This window comes from Ursus americanus, chromosome 15 (assembly GCF_024610735.1).
Source record: "Ursus americanus isolate L20-20 chromosome 15, mUrsAme1.1.p, whole genome shotgun sequence".
Classification (NCBI taxonomy): Eukaryota; Metazoa; Chordata; class Mammalia; order Carnivora; family Ursidae; genus Ursus; species Ursus americanus.
In genome coordinates, this window is record NC_142141.1 from 19,586,493 (window position 1) to 19,611,511 (window position 25,019).

General features: G+C 40.2%; 1 protein-coding gene across 2 annotated transcripts in view; it reads right to left on the minus strand.

Annotated features, from left to right (window-relative positions):
• SGCD (sarcoglycan delta) overlaps positions 1-25,019 on the minus strand; it is a 904,357-nt gene that overhangs the window by 584,354 nt on the left and 294,984 nt on the right. Inside the window, exon 1 of one of the 2 annotated variants that reach the window (XM_045791977.2) lies at positions 16,704-16,724. The exons of the other annotated variant lie outside the window; for it this stretch is intronic. The gene's annotated coding sequence lies outside the window, so the exon portion shown is untranslated. Of the gene's footprint in view, positions 1-16,703; positions 16,725-25,019 lie in introns of those variants that run through there. 2 annotated transcript variants of the gene reach the window in all.

Genomic DNA, 25,019 nt, shown 5'->3' on the forward strand with positions numbered 1-25,019 from the left:
AAGGTCTGAGAACATCTCAGCACTCCTTTGGGGAGAAGAGCCAAATCGGGGGTCCATTAACAGCTAAAAAGGAGAAAGCAAGAGACATAAATGATACAAAGCACAGTGAAGTGGGAAAGGATTCACAGATTGGCTGAAAGGGCAGGTGTGGAGATTTTCTTCGCTACTGACAATAATCGCAAAAACAACTTCTATTTATTGCATGGGCACTGTTTCCAGGCACGGTGCTCCGGCACCTGGGGAGTAGCAGGAGTGTTGCTTTGTTTTGCAAATGGAGAAATTCAGGCTTAAAGAAGGCCAAGCCCTCTGTCAGGGCCACAAAACAGCGAAACCACAAAACTGGGATTTGAGCTCAAACCCGGCTGCCTCCAAAGTCTGTGGGGCTTAAAAACACTGGACTTTCTTACCTGGCTGGCCTTGCAGAGCCGTGGCCAACGCACCCGTGAAGACAGCCAAATCCACGTGGCGCTCCCTGCAAGCGGAGTCTGAGGTTTGCGGCAAGTGTGAATTTCTAAGACACCTCTTCTGGCACAAATTTAAAAGAGCTCCACTTAGATTCCTCAAACTTTGTCCCTCAGCTCTCAAGTCCTTAGTCCCGAAAGGCTGCGTCCTCAAAATGCCCCTCAAACTCTCTTTCTCTCAGGGCACACAGTTCCGCAGCAGAAAGAGAAACGAAACAGACTGACCCTCCCTTTCCTGCTTTCTCTTTTATCTGTTGGGAAGCTATCTTCATTTACTTCACCTGTGTTCCGCTAGCCAGGGTGTGGCTTTGCTGGTTACACCTCATCATTTTCAGCTGGGCCAATTAATCAGCGGACCCTCCCTCAAGAAAAGCAAATAACTTTCTTGATTTGCAAGATAACACACACACTTGTAGAAATTTGGAAACTACGGGCAGCACAGAGAAGAAAATAAAGATATCTATAACCACTCTCAGATTTTGCAGTTTGTACTTCTAATCTTTTGTTTCTATGCCTACGCAATAGATATATATAAACTAACTTTTCTCATGGCAAATTGCAAAAATACACAAAAGTATGCAGACTGGTATAAAGAAATCCAATGTGCCCATCACTCAGCACAATTAGTATTCATCATGGCCAATCTCATTTCATCTACATTCCTACTGTTCCCCCTTCCTCTCCTCCCAGACATCATGTCATTTCAACTGTAAATGTCCCATTATGTATTTTTATAAAGTAAATGTGCTTTTCATTAATCATAATCTAATACCATTATTTTACCTACACATTTAACAATGGTTCCTTCATATCATTAAATATCCACATTTAATGTCCATATTTCCAATTTCTCATGCATTTTTTTAAGTTACGTGTTTGAATCAGAATAAAATTTAGGTCCACACATCGCTATGGGTCAATGCATGTCTTAAATCTTACCTCCTGAAAGTGTGTTGGGGGGGGGCAGTGATCAGGGGCAGCATAGGCATCACCTGGAAGCTCATCAGAAATGCAGAACTGTAATCTCCCCCTACCTCATCACTCAGACCAACCCAAGCAGAATCTGCATTTTAACAAGACCTCAGGTGATTTACACGCATATTAGCTAAAGACTGAGGCTCTCTGCTTTTAAGTCTGTTTTAAACTATGGTTTCCCACTCTCACTTCACCTTTTTATTTCATAAATCTTTTTTTTTAAGATTTTATTTATTTTAGAGAGACAGACAGTGTGCATTCGCAAGAAGGAGGGAGGAGGCAGGGGGAGAGGGAGAATCCCAAGCCGACTCCAAGCCCAGCACAGAGCCCAAAACGGGGCTCATCCCATGATCCTGAGATCATGACCCGATCAAGAGTCAGATGCTCACTGACTGAGCCACCCAGATGGCCCCATTTCATAAATCTTTCTAGAAAAACTAGTCAGTAGATCTCCTCAAGTTTAGTACAGTGTAGCTATTACTACTGTTATCCTCATGGTATTCTTTAACTTGCCCCTTTGTCTCCTCTATTTTATTTAACAGAAGTGAGGAGGGGCACCTGGGTGGCTCAGTCAGTTAAGCAGCTGCCTTCGGCTCAGGTCATGATCTCAAGGTCCTCGGATCGAGCCCCACATCAGGCTCTCCACTCAGTCAGCAGCAAGTCTGCCTCTCCACCTCCCTCTGTGATCTCTCTCGCTTTCTCTCTCTCTCAAATAAATAAAACCTTTAAAAAATAATGTAAGTGAGGAATTTGTCTAAAGGATGGATTAGAATCAGGTTCAATTTGGGGGGGAAGGACTACATCATTGGTGGTGGTGTCCTCTATCAAGAGACACATATAGTTTGGTCTCCCCTTTTTATAATGTTAGTAACCCTAACGATCATTCTGGAGATCTGTTGTTTCATTAGGCACCGTAAAATGGTGATATTCTCTCTTCCTTCCTCTCGTGCAGCTTTACCATTTCCAAGAGCATCTGTTCCTTATCAGCTAGTGTATTCCTCTGAGGCACCGTCTGTACAAGAAGACAAGATGACTCCTCGCTTCTTTCCCTTTATTAGTTTTCAGAATAATGGGTTAGTTCTCAATCACACTCCAAAGGTGACCAATAAGCTTTAGGGATTTTTTTTATCATTGTTAGGAATGCATGGATTTAAACATATTTCATCTTTTCCAATCATCCCAACTATTGTCCTTACTGAAGCTGAAATCCTTCCATCTTCAGCTAGCAAGAACCTCCTTAAGTGGGGTCCTCCCTGCTTTCCGACGTACTCTCAGGAGCCTTCGAGAGCGGGCCTGCTTTCTGGTGTAACAAGATGTTGTACATTCACTTCACACGTTTTTTTTTTTTTTTTTTTTTTTTGCCTCAGACCTAGGATCTCTCGCATCTCTAAGAAGCCTGACTTCACTTAATGACAGTCATTTTTTTTCTAGCTCTTTTCAGAGAACAGACCTACTAAATATGTTTTGTTTCTAGAGAAAGTCATCATAAGTTCAATTTATCCTTACAAATCAGATTCAGAATAATAGTGATTTTATTTAAATCCATCTGTCTTGCAGCCGTTTTTCACTTCTCATATACCAAATACCCTGGATCTCAATGACATCAACATAATTCCTCATTTGTCCCTAATGATGTCCCTAACGATGGGCTTTGAGGTTGTTTCCTGTCTTTTGCTGTCACAAATGCTGTTGCAATAAATAGCTTTTTGTTTGCATCTTTTAATTAATTGGCAAATTTATCCTAGGACAGGTTTGAAGAAGTGATCACTGTATCAGATGATAGGCAGTACTTATACTAATGGAACGCTGTTATAATGTAGTGCACATGTTTACAGAATACTACATCATGGACACTTTTCTACATCATTAAATATTCCACAGTTTCATTTTTGATGGCTATATGATAGTTCTTTAAATCATTCCCTTATTACTAGGCATCCAATCTGTTTTCTATGGATCAGAGTTTCAATCATTTTAATGACTATCTGTGTAAATAAACCCCTTGCACTGTTTCAAACCTACTTGGTTATGAGCTAGTTTCCACCTTCACTTGATGAAACAGCTTTGAACAACCTCTTACATTAAGCAGGTATCAGTCGTCACATTCCATGGATACAGCAACAAGAGTACTTTCAAAGCTACTTTCAAAGAAAGCCCAATTGATATAATTGAATAGTGGATGAAAAAACGGCACCTGACCTCAACTTTATCACTAATTCTGATGGACGAATCTAGTCCACACTGTCATTTCTAGAAGTGAACTGTTGGACTAGGTGATTTTATAAATTTCCTTCCAGCTTTAAAAACGAACATAATTCTGAGGAATTTGGTATGCTTTAGTGTTCTTTAGTATTCTTTAGAAGTCAGAGTTGTTATTCTACCTATCTATTCTTTTTTTCTTCCACTAAGCATCTACTATCATGCTTTACTCATGGTGAGTTTTATTACCTGCATGCTGAATTAGCTTTTCAGACTCCCACCTGGCTGTTGAACTAGAGTGTATGGCTCTGAGGCTAGAAAAGATTCATGCCTCATTTAAGTACTACAAATCTCTATTGACTGCCTCTTATTTACAAGCCAGTGTGTTTGTTCAAATCTAATTTTTAGATAAATTAAGTTTGTTAGAGGACGAAGTTCACTATAAAATATATAATCCAAAAACTGTCCCCTGTAACATCCTCTCTTTCCATTCTGAAAACAGTAGAGGCACAAGAGACAGGTAATTCTTGAAAAGTAGGCCACTAGGACTGGTTGAACATAGTTAACAATCTTCAAATCCACATTCATCTACAGGAAGAAATTCATCTTTAACATCATTTCTAATTACGTCCCTGCTCTCAACGGGCTGCCTGAAGCATTAACTGGAAGCAGAGACAATAATAACCCAGGGCCTTCAATAAACAGATTTCTAGTTTTCTCTGACACCATTTGGAAGAGACCCAACGTAGAGAGGTGCCCTGCACAAATATCGAAGACACGGTCACACTGCAGTGAGGAGCCAGCTCCATGAGCCATCAACAGGAGGTCTGGTCTACCCTGTCTAGTGTCTAGCACATACTGCCTTATTTTGTGCTTTAAGAAAAAAAAGAAAAAAGAAAGAAAGAAAAAAAGAAAGAAAAGAAATAACCTAGGGGCTGAATCCTTCTGTGAGGGGGGTGGGAACAGATAAATGGAAACTGGCACTGCTACAGGCAAAACACTAGAGAAGGGTTTTTCTCACACATCACCGGAAGGCAAATCTCGTAACTCCTTTGAGCACAGAACTCTTATTTTAAATTCTTCTTGACTCACATACAACAGGAGAAGGGGAGAGTGGTCAAAATAGCTTCGTTTCGAAATGTACTGAGTGTGTGAGGAAAAAAATAAAAAGAAAAATAGGCATGCTGGCTAGCGTAGTCTTGTTTAAACTATATTTGAGGCAATAGGATCTGACCCAGTTGCACATTTTTATTCGAAGAAAAAAGAGAAGTCCAGTGTCCCTCTGTGTGTATACAAAATGTAATAGAGAATTCCATATGCTGAAAATCAGAATATTTCAAGTTAATATTTACTTGAGAAACAAAAATACTACTTAGAAATCAGAAAACTAATTGTCTAGTATAATAAAAATGGGAAAATGAACATATAGAATTATATGAAAAACAAAGACCTTTGAAAATGCATTTATGCGTGGTCAAAAAAATACAAAGTTTTGCCACAAGTATTTGAGATATTCAAATACAGTTGATCCTTGAACAACACAGTTTCGACTGTGCGGGTCTACTTCTACATGGATTTTTTTCAATAAATACAGTACAACACTATAAATGTACTTTCTCTTCCTTATGATTTTCTTTAAAACATTTCCTTTCCTCTACATTACATTATTGTAAGAATACAGTGTATAATACATATAACATACAAAATAGTTGTTAACTAACTGTTTATGTTATTGGTAAGGCTTCTGGTCAACTGTGGGCTATTAGTAAAGTTGTGGGGACTCAAAAGTTATATGTGGATTTTCAAGAGCACGGGGATCGGTGACCCTAACCCCCACATTATTCAGCTGTACAGAAAATTTGTGTTTACCTAGAACCCAAACATCTAAATGTTTGGAGTTGTTCTTTACTTTTGTGAAAAAGAATTAATGAAATTATCAGATTAGGACCCTGAACATTTCAAAGCCTTGAGATCCTCTATAACCTTGAGACTTATATTTACAATTCCTTCCTTGACATCTTCCCCCAGACACATCAAAGGCATCTGCAATTTAGCATGGTGAAACTGGAGAACCGGTGTGCCCTTGCAAAATGGTTGGTTTTCAGTGTTCCCTCATTTCAGAACATGGCTCCAATATTTACCGAGATGCTTAAGTCAAAAACCCAGGAGTCTGGGCTAGCTTCGTGGGTGTGGGCCTCGTGCTGTCATACAGAGCCCCACACTCTGAAAGGTCCTGCACTTGGAGTTTAATGCCCTGTGGGTGCTGTCTTGAATTTCTTCATTGGATCTTCTAATCTTGTTTTATAAGTGAAGTGCAATGGACTGATGGAGTGTGCCAAGGGCTTAGAGTTTGGCTCACATGTGGCCCTGCCTCCCATCACCGCCCAGCCTCCCTGGACAGATTCTTAGCCTCCTGTCGCCTGTCCCCTAGCACCCTGAGTCTCACCCAGCCTTCCCCACTATGTCAATGCCCAGTGGCAGGCGCTCCCCTCTGCCCAGGATGGTGACCAGATCACATTGGTGTCAGGGAGGGCCATTGCATTTGGCCGTAGTCCTTCGCCCTGAACAGGGATCCAACTTCTAGTAGTAACTATCTAGTTCAGACCAAGGTAATCAAAAAAGTTTTTATAAGAGAGAGACAAGAAGGTCCTACACAAAGAGAGTAGAAGATGCAACCCTGCTCGTTTTGAAGATGGAGGATGGGGACATAAGCCAAGAAATGAAAGTGGCCTCTAGAACCTAGAAAAGGCAAGAAAATGGATTTTCCCCTAGAGCCTCCAGAAGGAAGGTGACCCTGATAAGATGTGATTTTAGGACTTCTGCCCTCCAGAACTGCTGTTATTGTTTTAAGCCACCAAATTTGTGGCGCATTATTGCAGAAGCCATAAAAAACTAATATGGTTTGTGATAAGGGGAGTTATACAGTTTATGCTTTTATATATCGTGTGGAGCAGAAGCACAGGTTAAAAACAAGTCATAAAATACTATCTACTCTACGAGTTCCTAAAGTTGCCAAGGATCACAGTCACCTGAGGAATTTAATGTAAACATATCTCATGCCCCTTCTTTAGACATTGATTCAAAAATCCTGGTCCAATACAGAAAATGAAGCCCAAGAAAGAGAAATGATGTTCCTAAGGCCACAAAGAGAGTCCGTAACCAGATAGGAGCAAAATTCTGATTTTCAACTGTTAGTACTAAGATTACTGCTCTATACTGAGCTCTTATACTGACTGCAAGGACCTTATAAGCAATTTATAGGGATCAAATCATAATTTTATGATTTTTAAAGATTAAGGAGCTTCAACAAATCAGGTCCTAAATAAAACTGGGAGGGGGCTATGCTAGACTAAAGAGTCTTAAGAACGTATTATGGACTCAGTGTTTGGGTCTCCCACAATCGTATAGAAGCCCTAAACCCAATGTGGCTGTCTTTGGAGATGGGACTTCTAAGGAAGTAATTAAGGTTAAATGATGTCATATGTGTCGTGTTACTGTCCTTATGAGAAATACCAGTGAGCAAGCGCACTCTCCCTGTGCGCACATACAGAAAGGCGAGGGGAGATACACAGAGAAAGTGGCCATCTGCGAGCCAGGAAGAAAGCCACCACCCGAAACTGACCCTGCCCAATCTTGACCTGGGACTTCTAGCCTCCAGAACTGTAAGAAAATAAAGCCCTGTTGTTTAGAACACCCATCCTGTGGCATTCTGTTATGCCAGCCTGAACTGAGCAAGACAAGAGTGTGACAACCAGATGCATGTGTGGTCCTGAACTGGATCCTGATTTAGGAAAACCAGCCTTAAAGGGCATTTCTGAGTCAATTAGAGAAATTAGAAAGACATCGGGTATTAGATAAGATGAAAATTTACACAGGAAGTGAAGATTATGAAGTGAAAATATAAGATTATCAAACGGATAGTATTACCTCATGCTATGAAAATTTTTAAAAATGTGTGTGTGCATGTGTACACATATACATATATATATTATATGCACATATATATTATATATGTATATATATAATACACCTGGAAATATATACACTAAAGTGTTACAGTTTGGATCTTTCAGTGGTAGAGATATGATAATTTTTTTAAAGATTTTATTTATTTATTTGAGAGAGAGAGAGAGAGAGTCGGGGAGGGGCAGAGGAAGAGGGAGAAGCAGACTCCCCTCTGAGCAGGGAGCCAGACGCAGCGCTTGGCTCAATCCCAGGACCCTGAGATCATGACCTGAGCTGAAGGCAGATGCTTAACCAACTGAGTCACCCAGGTGCCCCAGGATGTGATACATTTTTATTTTGCTTATCTGCTTTCAGAAATTTGCTGTAATACACATGTGTTGCTTCCATAAAAATGAAATGTTTTATAAAAAATTGATGCTAAGTCCTTCTTCAGGGAAAAAAAACCCCTCAATTTATGGAATGCTTCTACTACCTTCAGGCCTTCCACTGAACCATTTCCATGGTCCCATCCTTTTCCCAGTGAACTGGCCATAATTATGATCCAACAGCTGTCAGTAGGGAGAGCTGCTAATGGATACTCTGCCCCGTAAGAAAGGAAAAGTAATAAGCACCGTTTGTCTATTGGGTCCCAAGCTTCTATTCATTTACAGTTGAGCCAACTCATGATTCAATCTAATTCAAATACAACTTGCTGGGTGAACTAATCCACTTTCTATGAACGTATTTCTCTAAATATTCAAGAGCATGTCATATCACCTTCTGATCTCACATGAAAGTACTTAGGAAACCATCAGACATGGCAGGAGAGGAGCATAACTGAAATATAAAGTTTTAATTTTAATCCATTCCACAGCCTTTACTGAGCATCTAAGGAGCTCAGAGCTCTAGGCTGGGACACACGACTCCTTCTTACATGAAACGTTCTCTTCTTTCTTCCTCACCAAGTACCTGAATCTCCCCTCTTCTTAAAGACCCAAATCTGATTTCCCCAAGATGTCTTACCTGATTTCTCCAGGCCAGAGCAAATATCCCCCTTTTTGAAAATGCAGAATACTTAGTGTTTCCTTGATCACGTAAAAACACTGAGTCCCCAGTTACTGCAATATGTTAAACATATTTCCCTAGACACACTGTAAGGCCCTGTAGGGTACCGTCCTCTTGAAAAATCCTCGGTGTTCTCCACAGTATTTTCCACGTGGTAGACACTGAATAAATGCTTGTTGATTAACTGACAGATCTGGGATTTGCCTTTCTCTTGCTCCAAAGCTGCAGTACAAAACTGCTAGGGTACAGTTAATATTTATTGAAATGGATGCCAATCCTTGGTCTCTAAACATGGTAATGATCCCTTTCTAAAGAGTCTTGGATTTTACCCTGTTTTCTAACTGGCACTAAAAAGGGTAGGGCTGGTTTGTTAATTTACAATACAAAGAAGAAATCTCTTCCTTCCAATCTGTGCCAGATGGGTTGAAATACTGAGTGCGAACTGAAGGTCTCCACAGTCATGCACCAGGTGACAAGAAAGGAGCTTTTCCAAGGAGTGACACTGCTCTTTCTCTGCTAAGACATTGTCATAAGAAGCAAGAAACAGCAGGGCTGAAAGTTGTGTCTTTGTCCCCACTTTTCTAGTCCTGAGCCAGGAAAATGAGATCCTGGAGAAGTGAAACTTTGCCAAACCCCTGAGAAATGAGACATTTGCTGCTGCGGACGCAAGAAGGCTGGTGACATTTAATTGAGGAATTGCCCAATTTTCCATCTGGTTGAGGAAAAAAAAAAAAATCAAGGTGAAACAGTTGGGCCCCGATTTGTGTGACTGAGCGAGAGGCAGGTGCCATCCAATTTCATTTTCTTAAGGCGATGGATCTTTGCAACGAGATGGCTCTGTTCCACGGTCTGAGGGTGCAATTAGAAACAGGGGAAGCATCATGTCTTGACTCTTGTTCTTCCAGAAAGGCACGGAGAGTATGTTAACTTTTAACCTATTCTGTGCAACAAAAACTGGTCACAGTTAAGACATGGGCTGTGGAGTCAAACAGATTTGTGTTAAATTCCTGGCTCTGCCAATTATTAGCCATGTGGCCCTGCACAAGTATTCTTCTCTGATGCTCAGTTTTGTCATCTGTGAAATGGACACTATCATAGTAACTAACACACACCTAAATATAAATTCATATATATTTATATTTATTTATATTTTATATTATTAAAATAATTTATATAATTAAATATAAATTATCATATATATAGATATATATATATATCTGTATATATATATCTATAACACAACAATTGGCTAAGGCATTTCACACTCCTTTCAGGGCATCTGACATATACTTCTTAAAAAGTAGAGTTCCTATTGTTATTCTCTACCACATCAAGAAAAATCTTTTTTTTTTTTTTTAAGATTTTATTTATTTATTTTAGAGAGAGTGCAAGCGGGAAGGGGCAGAGGGGGAGGAAGAGGAGAGGGAGAAAGAATCAGAAGCAGACTCTGCACTGAGTGTGAAGTTTGACAAATGGCCCGTCCCATGACTGCGAGATCATGACCTGAACTGAAATCAAGAGTCTGACATTCAACCAACTGAGCCACCCAGGAGACCCCAATAAAACCCTTTTAACTATAAATTCAAAATTCTGAGTCCACCTAACTCCAGCCTTGAGGAAATGGTCTCCCTGGGACAGTTCTACAGAAGACCAGAGCACATTAGTATCACTGGAATGGTGGCATCCAAGGCTCTTGGTGTTGCCTCACCTCATTTCAACAAGTGCACCAAACTAGTTCTTAGTTTGATCAAGCCCTTTATAGCTCTCTCTGCTCACCTATTTATTCCTTATCCCTAGCACGCCATTGGCTGCCATTATCAATCTAACCAAATCACATCACTCTTAAAGGCTTAGTCCAAAGGTTACTGCCCCGTGAAATGATGTAATCTACAGTTAGAAGTCACTATTCTTTTTCTGGAATCCCCCACCCCCAGTACTTAGATATTTCCTCCCTTTCATGTTTATTTCATTCTATTTTGCAACAGAGTATCCATTTTATAGAAAACTTCCTTGTATCCCCAACAGCAAATGCTTCATTTCTCAAGGATGTATCTTTTTCTAGAAAGCACACCTTAGTCAACTGTGTATCTTTCACATCTAGAAAGTGTGAAAAGATACACAGGTCTATAAAATTTTACATAATAAGCACTCAATAAATACTTGATGAATGAATAAATAAATGAGTAGAGTCAAGCCTATTCTTGAATCAATTAAAGAACTTGATCTATATTACAGGAGCAATGGCCTCCTCCCAGTCGTAATTTCTATCATTCTTCTGGTGTTTTTAACCTTTCCCCATAAAACGGCAACATCTGCTCCTTTAGAAGTATCAGTAAGAAAAATTCTGTCTGTTGCCCCACCTCTCCTTACTCATTCATGTCCAAAGGAGGAGGATGGAATAATCTCACCAGTAAGGTTAAGAGAGGGGCCCAACTATAAGGCCATCAATTCACTGCAGAGACTCAGCTTGCTACCATATGGGTAAGTCAGCCTGATTTGGGGGCACTATTGGTCTAGGCCACCAATGCTGGTCCAGCTTACCTATGAGTCCTCGGTGGATTTTTTAATCAATCCATTATTTATAATAGAGTGATAATGACGGAGACCTGCCCCTCTATACATATCTGATAATACTTAGAAATCCTAACATTGAGCTGGTGCTGGAAAGTATACCATGAAGAAACAACATTTCATAATACGATACTTCAAAAGGAAATACAGAACATTCTACAATTTAGGGGCACCTGAGTGGCTCAGTGGGTTAGGTGTCTGCCTTTGGCTCAGGTCATGATTCCAGGGTCCTGGAAGGGAGCCCCAGGTCAGGCTCCCTGCTCAGTGGGGAGCCAGCATCTCCCTCTGCCTCTGCCGCTCCCCCTGCTTGTGCGCGCTCTCTCTCCCCACCCAAATAAATAAATAAATAAATAAATAAATAAATAAAATCTAAAAAAAAGAGAGAACATGCTGCAGTTTATACATCAGAGGTATCAGAGAAAAATCCCAAGAAGCTATAATACTTCTTTGAATTGAGATTCTAAGTCTGCTGATGTTTTATTAATAGGCTGCTGTAAAATTGCAATGGGCCTCCAGCCAGTGCATTCCTTTTTATTTTTTTATTTTTTTATTTTAATGTTTTTTTATTATATTATGTTAGTCACCATACAGCACATCCCTGGTTTCTGATGTAAAGTTCCATGATTCATTAGTTGTGTATAACACCCAGTGCACCATGCAATAGGTGCCCTCCTTACTACCCATCACCAGTCTATCCTATCCCCCATCTCCCTCCCCTCTGATGCCCTCAGTTTGTTTCCCAGAGTCCATAGTCTCTCATGCTTCATTCCCCCTTCTTATTAGAAAGGGGGGGGGGGTAAATCAGCCAGTGCATTCCTAAATGAGAGGCTTACAGGTCACTGAAACAAGCTCCCTCAGGATGCCACTAGGTTCGGCAGAGAGTATGAAAAGCCCTAAAATAATTTGATGTAAGACCTAACAGCAGATGTCCCAATTCTAAGAGATTAAAACTCTCATCCAAATGGAAATGAAGGCACGCATCTGCCCACACTCACGGGAGGGTCACTAACAGCTGGCTGAGAGATCCAGCCCCACAACACACCATCTAGATCTGTGAATCCAGTTACCCCAGTAGCAAAGGCAGACGAGTATGAAGTGGTAGCTTTTCACCATCCCTGGGTTTCATTTCCCGCAGATCTAATAAGCGTCTACTTGGTATGTCGTATGCCAGTAGAGGAGGCTCCCCCCAAGGCATAAAAACATGTCATCCAGTCTGTTGTATACTCTATACATTGCATTTTGGTTTGAGTTCCTCTATTGAATAATTATAATCAGGGGCAGATCCGGATTTTGCGGGGCCTAAAGCTTATATAATTTGAGGGTATGCCCTTTAAGAAAAAGAATACAAAATCAGAGCACCTGGGTGGCTCAGTCAGTTGGGTGTCTGACTTTTGATTTTGGCCCAGGTCACGATCTCAGGGTGGTGGGACTGAGCCCCGCATTGGGCTGGGAGCTCAGCAAGGAGTCTGCTTGGGATTCTCTCTCTCCCTCTTCCTCTGTCCTCTGTCTCTCTCTCTCTATCTCTCAAGTAAATAAATAAATATAAAGAAAAAGAAAAGAAGAGAATACAAAATTATAAACACAATATCAAGTGGACATTCTTCAAAGAGGCTCTTTACACTGAAGCTTAAGAATCATAAACTTCAGTAAATCCTCCTCTGATTGGAGCACAGCAGTGCTTGTCCCAGTAGAAGCTTCCAGTTAATGGTCTGCTCAGTGTTTGTCAAAAGACTATTAAGTGGTGAAATAAATGATATGAAGAAGATGATGATGGTGATGATGAAGACCATGGTGGTGACGGTAATGATGATGACAAGGGAGGAGGGGAGAAGGAAGAGAAGATTTGGACGAAGCGTACCTCTGTATCACTTCATGCTCTTGCCATTGGCCAGTGGATACCCCACTGGAAGCTTAGATGACAGCCCTCTCCATTGTCTTGTGGCTCTGCTCTCCGCTACTCTCTCTCACAAATAACCCCTTGTCCGGAACCTGCTGGTCGTACAAATGGCCTGACACTCACTATAACTTATCTTCACAAGGGCACCATTCAGAAGAATCTGAAGGGAGTGTGCATCAATCTCTTTCATTTCTAGAGTGGTTTAGAGAATTTTTTTTTCCTTTATACAGGAGTCATGACAAGAGTCAGCTGAAGCTTTTCTGCAAATACATCTCCTGTGATAGGTTACTTCCTTTTCTCTTTCATGACTGTGAAACAGAAAAGGGGAACTGCTCTCTCTGTAGTAAAAGGAGATTCAATGGACACCCAAAAAAGGTGTAAGGGCCGAAAGGAGAAAACTGATGATTATTTTAATCTAGTTAAGTTGGATTTCCAAATACTACTTTTCCTTGACTGCCCAGTTGGTTTTCAGACAATTGTTTCAATTGTCTAGTTTTGATCTCATAATGTATTTATTAAACAGATAGTTTACATGTCTATCATGTGCCTGTACTCTGGTAGAGCCCTGGAATCTAGCCATGAATTCATGATAAATGTACGTACCTAAATACTATCACGTAAAAAGTAAACTCCCCCAACAAACATACTCCTTTGCATGTATTTTTGGTTTCAGGATACTGAGGGGTGGGGATGAAGGCATACCAGGATTAAAAATAATGAAAAGTATTTGAGATGCTCTGGTCCTGATATCATGGCTTCTGAGATCAAGGCCCATGTCAGGCTCTGCACTCAGCAGTAGTCTGCTTGGATATTCTCTCCCTCTGCCCCTTCCTCCAAACTCGTGCATGCTTTCTCTCTTTCTCTCAAAAAAATTAATAAATCTTAAAAAAAAGGGGGGGGAATAAACATTGTCAGCTGCAAATGTATATATTAATACTGGTATTGTAGAGGGCAAAAAAATGAACAATGTAGGACAAAATGTGTTGGTTGCTTCACTAGAGAGGCACGGGATACTGTAGAGAAAAAAAAAATTTTGATGAATTAATTGTTTCTCAGGAATAGGAGGTAGAGTAGACCATAATGGAAGGTTCCCTAGGGGAAGGTGTGACCCAAAGATGGAATCCCAGTACTATGTGTATGGGGGCCGGGATGCCAATCTACAGGCAGATAAAAGGGTCTTGAGGCAGGAAAATACATGATACATTTGGAGGAAGACTACAATGGCTGGATTATAGAGCAGTGAATCTGAGGAAGTGTTGAGGCCAAAGATGAAGCATTCAATAGACCATACTAAAGATCTGGCCTTTTACCTAGTAGATGCCATTTTGTACATTTGTAAAAACTATAGATAGAAAAAATATTAGAAGAGCCTCAATGTGTAGTATGGTGGAAAGACCCCTTTAGAATCCTCCAAGCCTTTTGTAGAAACCCAGAATAGATCCCGCTGGGTGGGAAATATTTCTTATCTCCATATTCTGTAAGTCCAACAGAGTGAAGTAACCAAGTAAGGCTCTAAGTGGACATGTGGCCTCTGTAAGTTTCAGTCCCCTTACCTGTAATGTGAGACCTTTGGCCATGTGGCTCTAAGTGGACATGTGGCCTCTGTAAGTTTCAGTCCCCTTACCTGTAATGTGAGACCTTTGGCCATGTGGCTCTAAGTGGACATGTGGCCTCTGTAAGTTTCAGTCCCCTTACCTGTAATGTGAGACCTTTGGCCATGTGGCTTTTGTGCATCTACATTTTTTTTAACTTTGTATTTTGAAGTAATTTTTAGATTTACAGAATAATTACAGATACAGTCCAGAATTCCTGTTTATACTCTACCCTGCTTCCCCTAATATCAACATCTTACATAACCATGGTATATGTATGAAAACTAATAAATCAATATTGGCATAACACCCTTCACTACACTACAAACTTGATGCAGATTTCATTAGTTTTTCACTAACAATTCTTTTGTGCTCCAGGACCCAATCCAAGTCATCTCATTCCATTTAGTTGTTATATCTCCTTAGTCTCCCCCAACTCAAAGATAGTTTCTCTGTCTTCCCTTGTCTCTCATGACCTGACCCTTTGAAAAGCAGTGGTCAGGTATTTTGTAGAATGTCTCTCCCCCTGGGATTGTCTAATGATTTCTCATGATTAGACTCAGGATTTGACTTTTGGGGAAGAATACCCTCTCATGAATCATATGATTCTGAGCACGCCACCAGCTCTAACCTTTATTTAAAAAGTCATTTTTCCTGGTCTCTACCCTCTTCATTTGACCGAGCCCAGCATAATCTGCACATCAGACCTGAAAGCAGCTTTAGATATGATAGTCACAGTAAGTTCTGTGTCCAATCTCGTTTTCTTTTTAGGAGCCTCATTAATCATTAACCCTCCTCAAACAGTATTTGTTCTAGTCATTTCCTGCATCCCCCCCCACCCCGTTCCCTGAAGCCACTACAGACGCAATATGTCTACTACAACGACAAGATAAGTATTATGTTCCTTAGAAACGTTTTCTTTTAACATGATTATTTTTGGTCTCTGATACCCCCAGGACATCCCTTTCTGGGTAGTATACTCTATCTACATTGGCAGGGAATTAGCCTGTGCAAGGTCTATGTCTGAAAATTTTCTAGATCTCACTGTTTGCTTTTCAAAAAGACAATGACTCATTCCCAATTATCTCTTCTCTTCAAGACAGAGCTGTCTCCCTGAATTTAAATCGCACCCATCAGCCTGCTACCTAATCTATGGATGGAATCTGCAACGATGGAACACAAAGAAGCAGGGTTTCTTTGTGCCTTAAGATAAGTCTCTAAATAAGTTTGTATGGGTACCTTTCATTTTAGATAAATTTGACGGGCAGAAATGCCTGCTTTCGGAGTTAGGAAATAGGATCTGAGAACTGTGAAGGTGCCAAAAGGGAAGTCAAAGACTTGGAGAAATGCCTGGTGTCAGGGAAACATTGAGGAGAAAATTATTGCAAGTCATCCTTTTTTACAAGCTGCATCACACTTGCGTTCACTTCCTTAAACATATAATGTTCTCTCCTGCCTCAGGGCCTTTGCACATGCTGCTCCTTCTGCCTAGATAACTCTCCTCCCCACCACCTTTTACACCTTCCTCAGCAAAGCCTCCACCTACCTTCCAGACTCAGTCGGGTCCTCCTCCCTATGTTTTCACAATTCCGTGTACCTTTCCTTCACAACACTTAACAAAATTTATACTTCCATATCTGCATTATAATCTAGTAACAATAATGTCCGCTAACAACTACTGTGCACTCTCTCTATACATCAAGCACTGTACCTCTCACTCAGTCTTCAAAATAAAACTCTGCAGAGTGGGATGATTAATTCCTGGTACTCCAGGAAACTAAAATGACATGTGGGCAGGATCTGTATTTGTCTTGCTCTCCCCCAGAATCACCAGCATTGCAAATATCTTAGCAGAAAAAAGAAATTCATGGTACATATTTATTAAACTAATGACTGCAGGATGATGTAGCAGGAAAAACACGTGCTTCAGAGTCAAACACAGTGAGGTTCAAATCTCAACTCTGTGACTGCCTAGCGCTGGAAACTTGGACAACTTACTTAATTTCTCTCAGCCTTCATGTCCTCATCCACTTGCGATAAGAAAAGCTCATCACAAACACCTGTAAGGGAATGAAGTGAGATAATGTAGCTCAAAGCACATGATCATGCCCCGCATGAATTATATGCTGAATAAATAATACCTTCCCCGTTCTTAATTATTAAAACGCGTATTGCTTAGAGTTCTAATACTTCTTTACATGATTCCCCTTACTATACTACCAGTATTCTTAGACATGGTTCAGACACTTTGCACACCAAAATGCTGTGCTTCGAGATAACCATGTTGGGTTCCTTGGATGTTATTTCAAAAACGAAGATGGGTTTATTAATGAGCGGGGAACACATGCCCAATGGAAATCAACAGGAAATAATCACTTCGCAGTTCCTTGTATTAGACTACTAGAGAAGCAAATCGCATTTCTGTTCTGTTCTTACAGAACCACCCAAATTGTCACCCCTCTCTACTCTTCTGGTTTAGAAACTTACCGGCTTAGCAGCTTTGATAAAGCTTTAACAGCAGGTATAAGTTGTACTGATTACTGGTAGAACTGAAACTCAAATTAAAAGATGCACAAGACAAAAGGGAATCCTGACATTAGCATTTCAAAGTAGGAAAGCAAACAGAAAGACTCACACAGGAAAACCTCAAGATAGCAATTCCTTTGAAGTTTCTTAATCCCCCAAATAACAGAATGGTTATCTAATGCTACCCATTATGTCCTACTAATTACCTTATAAAATTTACACTGGAAACATGTAGAATGCAGTCATGAAAAATAAAAGTTGCCAATAAACTATGTGAGACTAAAGAGTGCCTCACAGAAAGAACATAACAAAAGTCGCTTACATTTATTAAGCATTTACGATATGCTAGTCTCTGAACTAGACATTCTAATTTAATTTTCATTACATTTATTCAACAAATATTTATCAAGTGCTTCCAATGCATCAGGCAGTATGCTTAGAGCAAGGGAGACCTCATCCCTGCCACACAAATCATGCGGTCCAGCAGGGGAGAAAACCTGCAGATACAGGGCAGAATTCCTATATATACCCTACCCTGCTTCCCCTAATATCGACATCTTACATAACCATGGTCCATGCATGAAAACTGAGAAATCAACATTGGCGTACTTTCCACGACACTACAAACTTTATGCAGATCTCATTCGTCTTCCACTAACACGTCTTTTGTGTTCCAGGACCCAATGCATGTCATCTCGTTGCATTTAGTGGTCATAGCTCAGTCTCCCCCAATCAAAGATGGTTTCTCCATTTTTCTTTATTGCTCATGACCTTGACACTTTACACATTAAACAGTTTCCTAATGTTTATTGCCTAACTTAGGGTGACCAACACACCCTGGCTTGCCCAGGACTTTGTTGGTTTTAGCACTGAAATTTTTGCATCCCCCATATACTCCCTCAGATCTGGGCAAAGTGGAACAGTTGGTCACCTAGCAAAGTGACACAGGATATAACTAAATATAGTAGGCACTACTATTAAAAAGTTCAGAGTTTTAAAAAAAAAGTTCAGAGTTATACAAACTATGTATGATTAGCCCTCTATGACAGATGAAGAAACCAAGCTTTAAAAAAGTTAATACGCCCATGTCTGTATTTGGTAAAGTGGGGAACTGAAACCAGGTGTTCTGACTCCAAATTACATGGCTTGATGCCATGTACGAGTCAATATTTATTTTTTTTATAGCTTATACCGAAGGGTACCAATCTAGACATGTGGTAATTGATGAAATGCTTCCAACAAGGTTTTTGGGGAGGGAATGTTCATCAGAGCAAGGAAAGAAAGATTGTAGAGCAAACCCCTTGGGTCCGGGCTCTGCATCCAATTCTATTCCTGCTGGAAAAGCGTGGAAAAAGAAACACCTGCATGTGCTCTGCCATCCCCGTCTCTAGGCGGCGGGTCGCTCATGGACAAACAAAAGAAAGCATTTTTCAGCTTGACTGTGGTCTTTTGTGAGAAACAAATTATGTTTCTTCAAGTGTGAGGAGTTGGGTAGGAGAGAAGGACTGTTAAAAATTGGTAGGGCATACCTAAATACCTCTGGGCAGTGGATGAAAAATGCCCCAGAAGGGGGTGTTTCAGCAGACTACACAAGCTCTTTCCCTCGGTGGACATTCAGTGAGGAAAAGATCACGTCTAGCATTGAGCAGCTTTATTTAGCTGGCATCCTTGATAAGAGATTTGAAACCAAGCAGTCTCGAAAATTGGCAACATTGGCCAATAAAAAAGAACCTGGGTTAGCCATACCCCCCAATCATGTCAGCTCCAATGCTGGAAGGCTCTTTGGTCTGTTTCGGTCACCGCTGTATTCCCTGTACACAGAATAGTGCCTCGCACGTTCCAGACAGTCATTAATATTTACTGGGTGGTGGATGGATGGATGGATGGATGGATGGATGGATGGATGGATGGCAGGCAAGATAACAGTTCTCATTCTAATTTGTAAATGTAGGAAAGCTACTTAACCTCCCTGGGCCTTGGCTCTCTGACCTAATAAATGGGAGAATTCAAATGCATGACTTTTAGCCCTTCCAACAAAATTCAGAGCTCTCTGTTCCAAGGTGTGCACTTCAGATTAAGAATCTATTCATAGACAGAATGAGCCTCATCAGAGCATATTTCTAGATGCCTATCTAGAGAAAACAGGTAAATAAATTATGGCACAAAAATAAATTGTCATTAACACTGACATTATAGGAGTATATTTATTGATGAGGAAATTGCTCAGGGTGCTGCTAATTTTTAAGAGTTACAAAACCGCATACACAGTATAGTGTCATCCATACACGTATAAATATGCAGGCTTAGAGAGACATCTGAAAAGATACATACTAACATGTTAGCAGGGTCTATTATTGGGTAGTGGATTTATAGATGAATTTATTATTATTTTAATTATTATTATTATATCATCTAATTTTCCTCTATGACCATGTATTGTCATATAATACAAATAGATATAATGACCCAGCATCTACTAGGCACCTAGCTCGTCGCTAATGAGGTGCTATAATGCAGGGGTTAGCACATGGACTCTGGAATCAGGTAGCTTGGTCCAAATCTTGGTTGAGCCCTTTAGTTCCTGTGTGACTTTAGGTAAGTTACTCAACTTCTCTTAGCTTCGGTTTCCTCCTATATAAAACAAATAGCAATACCCAACTGATTGAATGGTGGTAATGCTTAAAATAGGTAATCTATGCAAAGTGTCTGGCATACATTATATATTTGATAAACGTTAGTTATTATCATACCAAATATAAAGAGATGGTGTGTGTGTGTGTGTGTGTGTGTGTGTGTGTGTGTGTGTGCATGCTATAAATCTGCCAAAATGACATAGTTGTTATCCTCAGGATGTTTTAATTTGGTGGGAATAATGACTAACACATAAGAAACAAAAAGAGAGCATTACAATAACTTCTCAGAGTCAAGGCTTTAAAACGATTGCCTTCTGTCTCCCTGAACCTTTACATTCAATGAAATGCTCAAGACCCACCTGCTAGAAATCTCTTGCCTCGTCTTCATGCCTACTGACACTCTTCCAGCTAATGTTTATCTTTTGTCTGCTCATTACTTTAAGCTCCAAAGGGTTTCCTGCCCTTAATGTCTCTTCAAATTCCCATCTCTCTACACCAGGGGTCCTCAAAGGGTGGTTCCTGGACTAGTAGTATCAGGATTACCTGAGAACGTGCTAGCAGTGCAAATGTTTGGGCCCCGCCCAGAGCCACTGGATCAGAAACTCTAAGGATGGAGCCCTATAAACTGTTACAACAAGCCCTCCAGGGGTCGTGGCGCATACTCAAGCTTGAGAACCTTTGCTGTCAGATCCGTCTTCCCAAAGCATACGTACATCTGTCCCTCTCTGCTCTATAATTCTCTCTAGCTACTGAGTAAATGGGGATACATCTTCGTATGCTGCCTCTGGTGCTCTTCCCTGTATGGTCTAAGCTCAGTCTCCTTTGCCAGGTTCATCGGCCACTATTTCCACTACTCACACAAATGCTCCAGCACAACTAAAGCACCTAATTCTCTCTGGATGCAATCCATGTTCTATTAATGTTTCTGTGTCTTTACTCCTACCAATTCTTGAAAGTGTAATGTAATCTCAACTTTCTTCCTACCTTAGATGTTCATACCCAGCTGAACCTCAAGACCCAGGGCCCACCCATGAAACGTCGTTCAGTACACCACCAACCCCCTAGAGATGACTGCTTTCTCCTCAGAACACCCAAAGCATTAAGCTGGCCCATTTCCCCTCATGTTCTTCCTTGGTATCATCATCGTGTATACGAGTTTCCTAAGGCTGCCATTACAAACCACCACAGACCAAGCGGCTTGAAATCACACACCGTTAGTCCCTCATAGTTCTGTAGACAAGATGTCTGAAACCAAGGTGTTGTCCGGGCCATGTCTTTTCTCTTAGTATTTGGTGTTGCCAGCAATTCTTGACATTTCTTGGCTCATTAGACACATCACTCCAATCTTTGTCTCCATAGTTACATGGCATTTCCTTAATGTTTCTGCATCCTATTCTCCTTTTCTAAGAACACCAGTCATATGTGATTAGGTCCCACTCGAATCCAACACAACTTTATCTCAACTTGATTACGTCTGCAGAGACCCTATTTACAAATAAGGTCACATCCTTTAATACTGAAGGTTAGGACTTCAACCTATCTTTTTGGGGAACACAATTCAACCCGTAGTAATTTACATATATGACCTATGGCCCTTAATCGATATCGAGCTCCTCGTAGACAGGTAGTCAACCTCATTCCTATTTTCCTTTCTCTGTGCATCTCTCCCAACTGCCCATCCAATCTCTCCAGAGGCCCTAATTGAGAAAAAGAACTCTTTTAGCATATAATAGTATAATGAATGGAAAACTAAAAATATGTGGTAGAATGTAGTTAAGCACTAGTTACATTAAGTAGTAACTAAACACTAAATTGTGTGATATGTTCTCTTCAATTTTGGGGAATTGGGAGGTCAAAAGAGAGGTCTATGAGGGTGGGAGTGCTTAGCTAAGGCTCCGTGGGGACAGAGGAGCTTTTTAATGAATGGACAGGATTAGGGGACAGAGAGAAAACAACGTGTAACATTCCAGGTAGGGAAACAGTATAAACAAAAGATTGTGAAAAATATAACTGTGTGTGTGTATGTGTGTGCAAAATGTAATCTAAAAACAATTCTGTGTTAGTAGAAGCAGAGCCCTAGCAAGCTATCTAGAATGGAAGGTGGATAGCGGGCAGAAACGGGAAACAATCCATCCCTTGTTCTTCTTGTTAGTTCAGTGATCATTGTTTGTTCTCTTCTCTATTTCTCCCACTTGTTTATTATTCCCTAGCTGGCTTCTAAATTCATTTCTGGGAGAAGATAATTGAGTTGGCAGCTAAATGTGTCTGTAGAACCCTGGACTTCATTCTCCTGACACTAATCATCTTCGCGTGCTAGAGGGCAAGCTAGAGAGTAGGATAAAGACCACATCTGCTTCGGTTACTGTAGTGTCTCCAATAGTCGCCATGCAGAACAGGCTCAGCGAATACACGTTGAAGGGATGAACGCATGACAAAGGACAACTATAAGGATGTATGTCTGTACGTACGTTTGCATGTATGTGGCTATTTATCAGTGGCTATTCTATTCCAAGAACTAGAGCTTCCTGGTCACTGGAAAATAACCATTTCACTGGGTTCCTAAATAGTGTTAATTGCTCACTTAACTCGACTTTTCCCTGCATCGTCCCCAGCGTGCTTATATTAGTTCATTAGACAGGATTTGCGCTTACTTCTGTTTCATATTCATTTTAGCACAGCACTCTGCTTAACCAACATAGAATATGCCAGACACTACAAATGCAGAATCTGCCTGTGTTCGAATTCACAGCAGATGATGAGGTTGAAAATGGTGGCCTTAATAAATTCATTCTTAAATCACGGTAAAAATAAACATCAGAACAGCCTAAAAGCTATGGGAAAACATGTGATTTTTTTTTTTTTTATAACTTCCCTCCAAATTCCCTCTGGTGTACACATAGTGAAGTAAATTAAACAAGCAGTATACACAGCTTGGGCTTTTGTGCTGAGTGCTGTGCCCTGCTGATGGGTGGCATTAACACGGACCGTCTTTCTTTGACAAGCTAAAGTAGGTTTGGGACAGCGTCATGCCTTATTCTCTTCCTTGTGAAGGAGGATTATTAAATTTTTATCCTGTGATTCAGATGAAATATTAAATCTCTTTCAAGGAAAAAAAATTCTCCATAACTTTCTCAGATCTTATGAGGTATGCACATTTTAATGACTCGCCTGGTACCAGCGCCTTCATTATGTACAGAAGCTTAAGAAAGTAAAAAATAATATTCCGATTGCTAGAACTCACCGTCATTATCATCATAGCAAATATTTGTTGAGCAATTACTACATTGTAGGCGGAATCACTACATTCTTAGCACTCATTAAGGGAAAGCATCAAGTTCTCTAATTGAAACATCATAATAATGGTATGAGCTAAAAATTCTGATTACTATCGTTTCACACATGAAAAAACCGGAGATGTTCGAGGAAAAATAACTTGCCCAAAGTCACACAGCCAGTAATTGGAAGAATCAGATTTTAATTCAGTTGTGGCTGACTCTAAAATGCACATGCTATTTACTAAGTTATTTTGTACTTTTTTTTTTTTAACAGAAAAAGGGAAACCATAAAAAACAGTTGATTTTAGGGAAAAAAAAATACTCACAGAGCAATGTTCATGGGCTATTTCTGGGCTCAGTGCACATTCCACGCCATCCTTCATACCGCCATCATGGCCGTCAACAACAGTCACTGAACCCAGAAATTACAGCAGAGTTAGAGGAAATGGAAGCAGAAATACATTGTCTTTCTCGACAGCCAAGTTTATGTTATCAAATATATACTTATATGTGTTAATACTTATATATACATAAATATTAGTCAGCAAGTACAACCATTTCTTTTCACCTGAATTTTGAATAGTGACTAATATTGACCAAAAAAGTAGCACAGCCTTTGCCCTTAACTGTTCATTCATTCATTTATTAATTTTTAAAATATATATTCAGCATATTGTGTACCTACCATGAGTGAGGTTTTATGGGGAAAGCATAGCAATTTGAAACGTGATCCTTCTCATCTAAGAAGAAGCTGAAATAACTATAATCATGATATTTGCTATTTAACTGTCATCGTAGACTAGTAAAATAGGAATCAGTGTCAGACCCATAAAAGCTGTGGAGCAGGAGCCATACTCCTACTGGCAACATTCCATTTCATCTCACCCAGGGTGGACAGGCCTTCAGAGAGCCTTGCCATTCATTCAAAACTCATTCTTAAAGCCTTTCTTCATATCCCGGTGTTAAAGCTAAACCATCTTAAAGTATACCTCCCTTTCAGCAAACTTGGTGTCCAACTTGGATTTGAATACTTAAAATAGATAATGCACTGGAGGGGGGGGGGTTGAAACATCGCATGTGAATGAATAAAGATTATTTTTGATGGAAAGCACCAAAATCTTTTCTGATGTTCCTAAAATTGCATTGCATTGCTGACCTGCTTGAAATACCAAAGGGATATCACCAAAATGCCTTTCTTCATTTCAGGAAAAATTCCCACTGGTCGACAGCAGATAAAATCCAGAATACATGGATTGTAGATTAAGCTACTGGTCTGCAAACTATGACCCATGAGCCAAATTCAGCTGGCCACTTGATTTTACAAATAAAGGTTTATTGGCAGCCACACCAATTCATTTATGTACTAGCACTGTTTTTACACTACAGTGGCAGAGTTAAGTCATGGCCATGTGACAAGCAGTCTAAAATGTTTATTATCTGGCCTTAAAAAAAAAAAAAAAAGTTTGCCAAACTCTGGTCTAAACCATCAGTCAGATTCTTCCCAAAGAGCCATATTCCACTACGCATGGACCCTCTTGCAAATGTCCCTTCAGGTAGGTTACTGTGGGAACGCTAACAGAACCCAGGTATTAGGGAGGACATGGTAGCATTATTCTCGGAATTCGTTGTGATTTGGGCTTGATACCACCCAGAGGCCCATGAGTGAACTTAATTGATTTCATTTAGGTCTTTGCAAGGACAAAGTCCTTGAATAGCGCAGGCTCAAAAACTCTTTCATATAAAAGAACAGATTTGCATAATTTAAAGTGTATAGTTTCACAAAGTAGTAAGTTTGAATTCTGGGCTTGCCACCACCACTGAGATTCCTGGTTCCTCCTTACCCTTGGAGCTCAGACTAAATATTGCTCTCCTAGACTCCA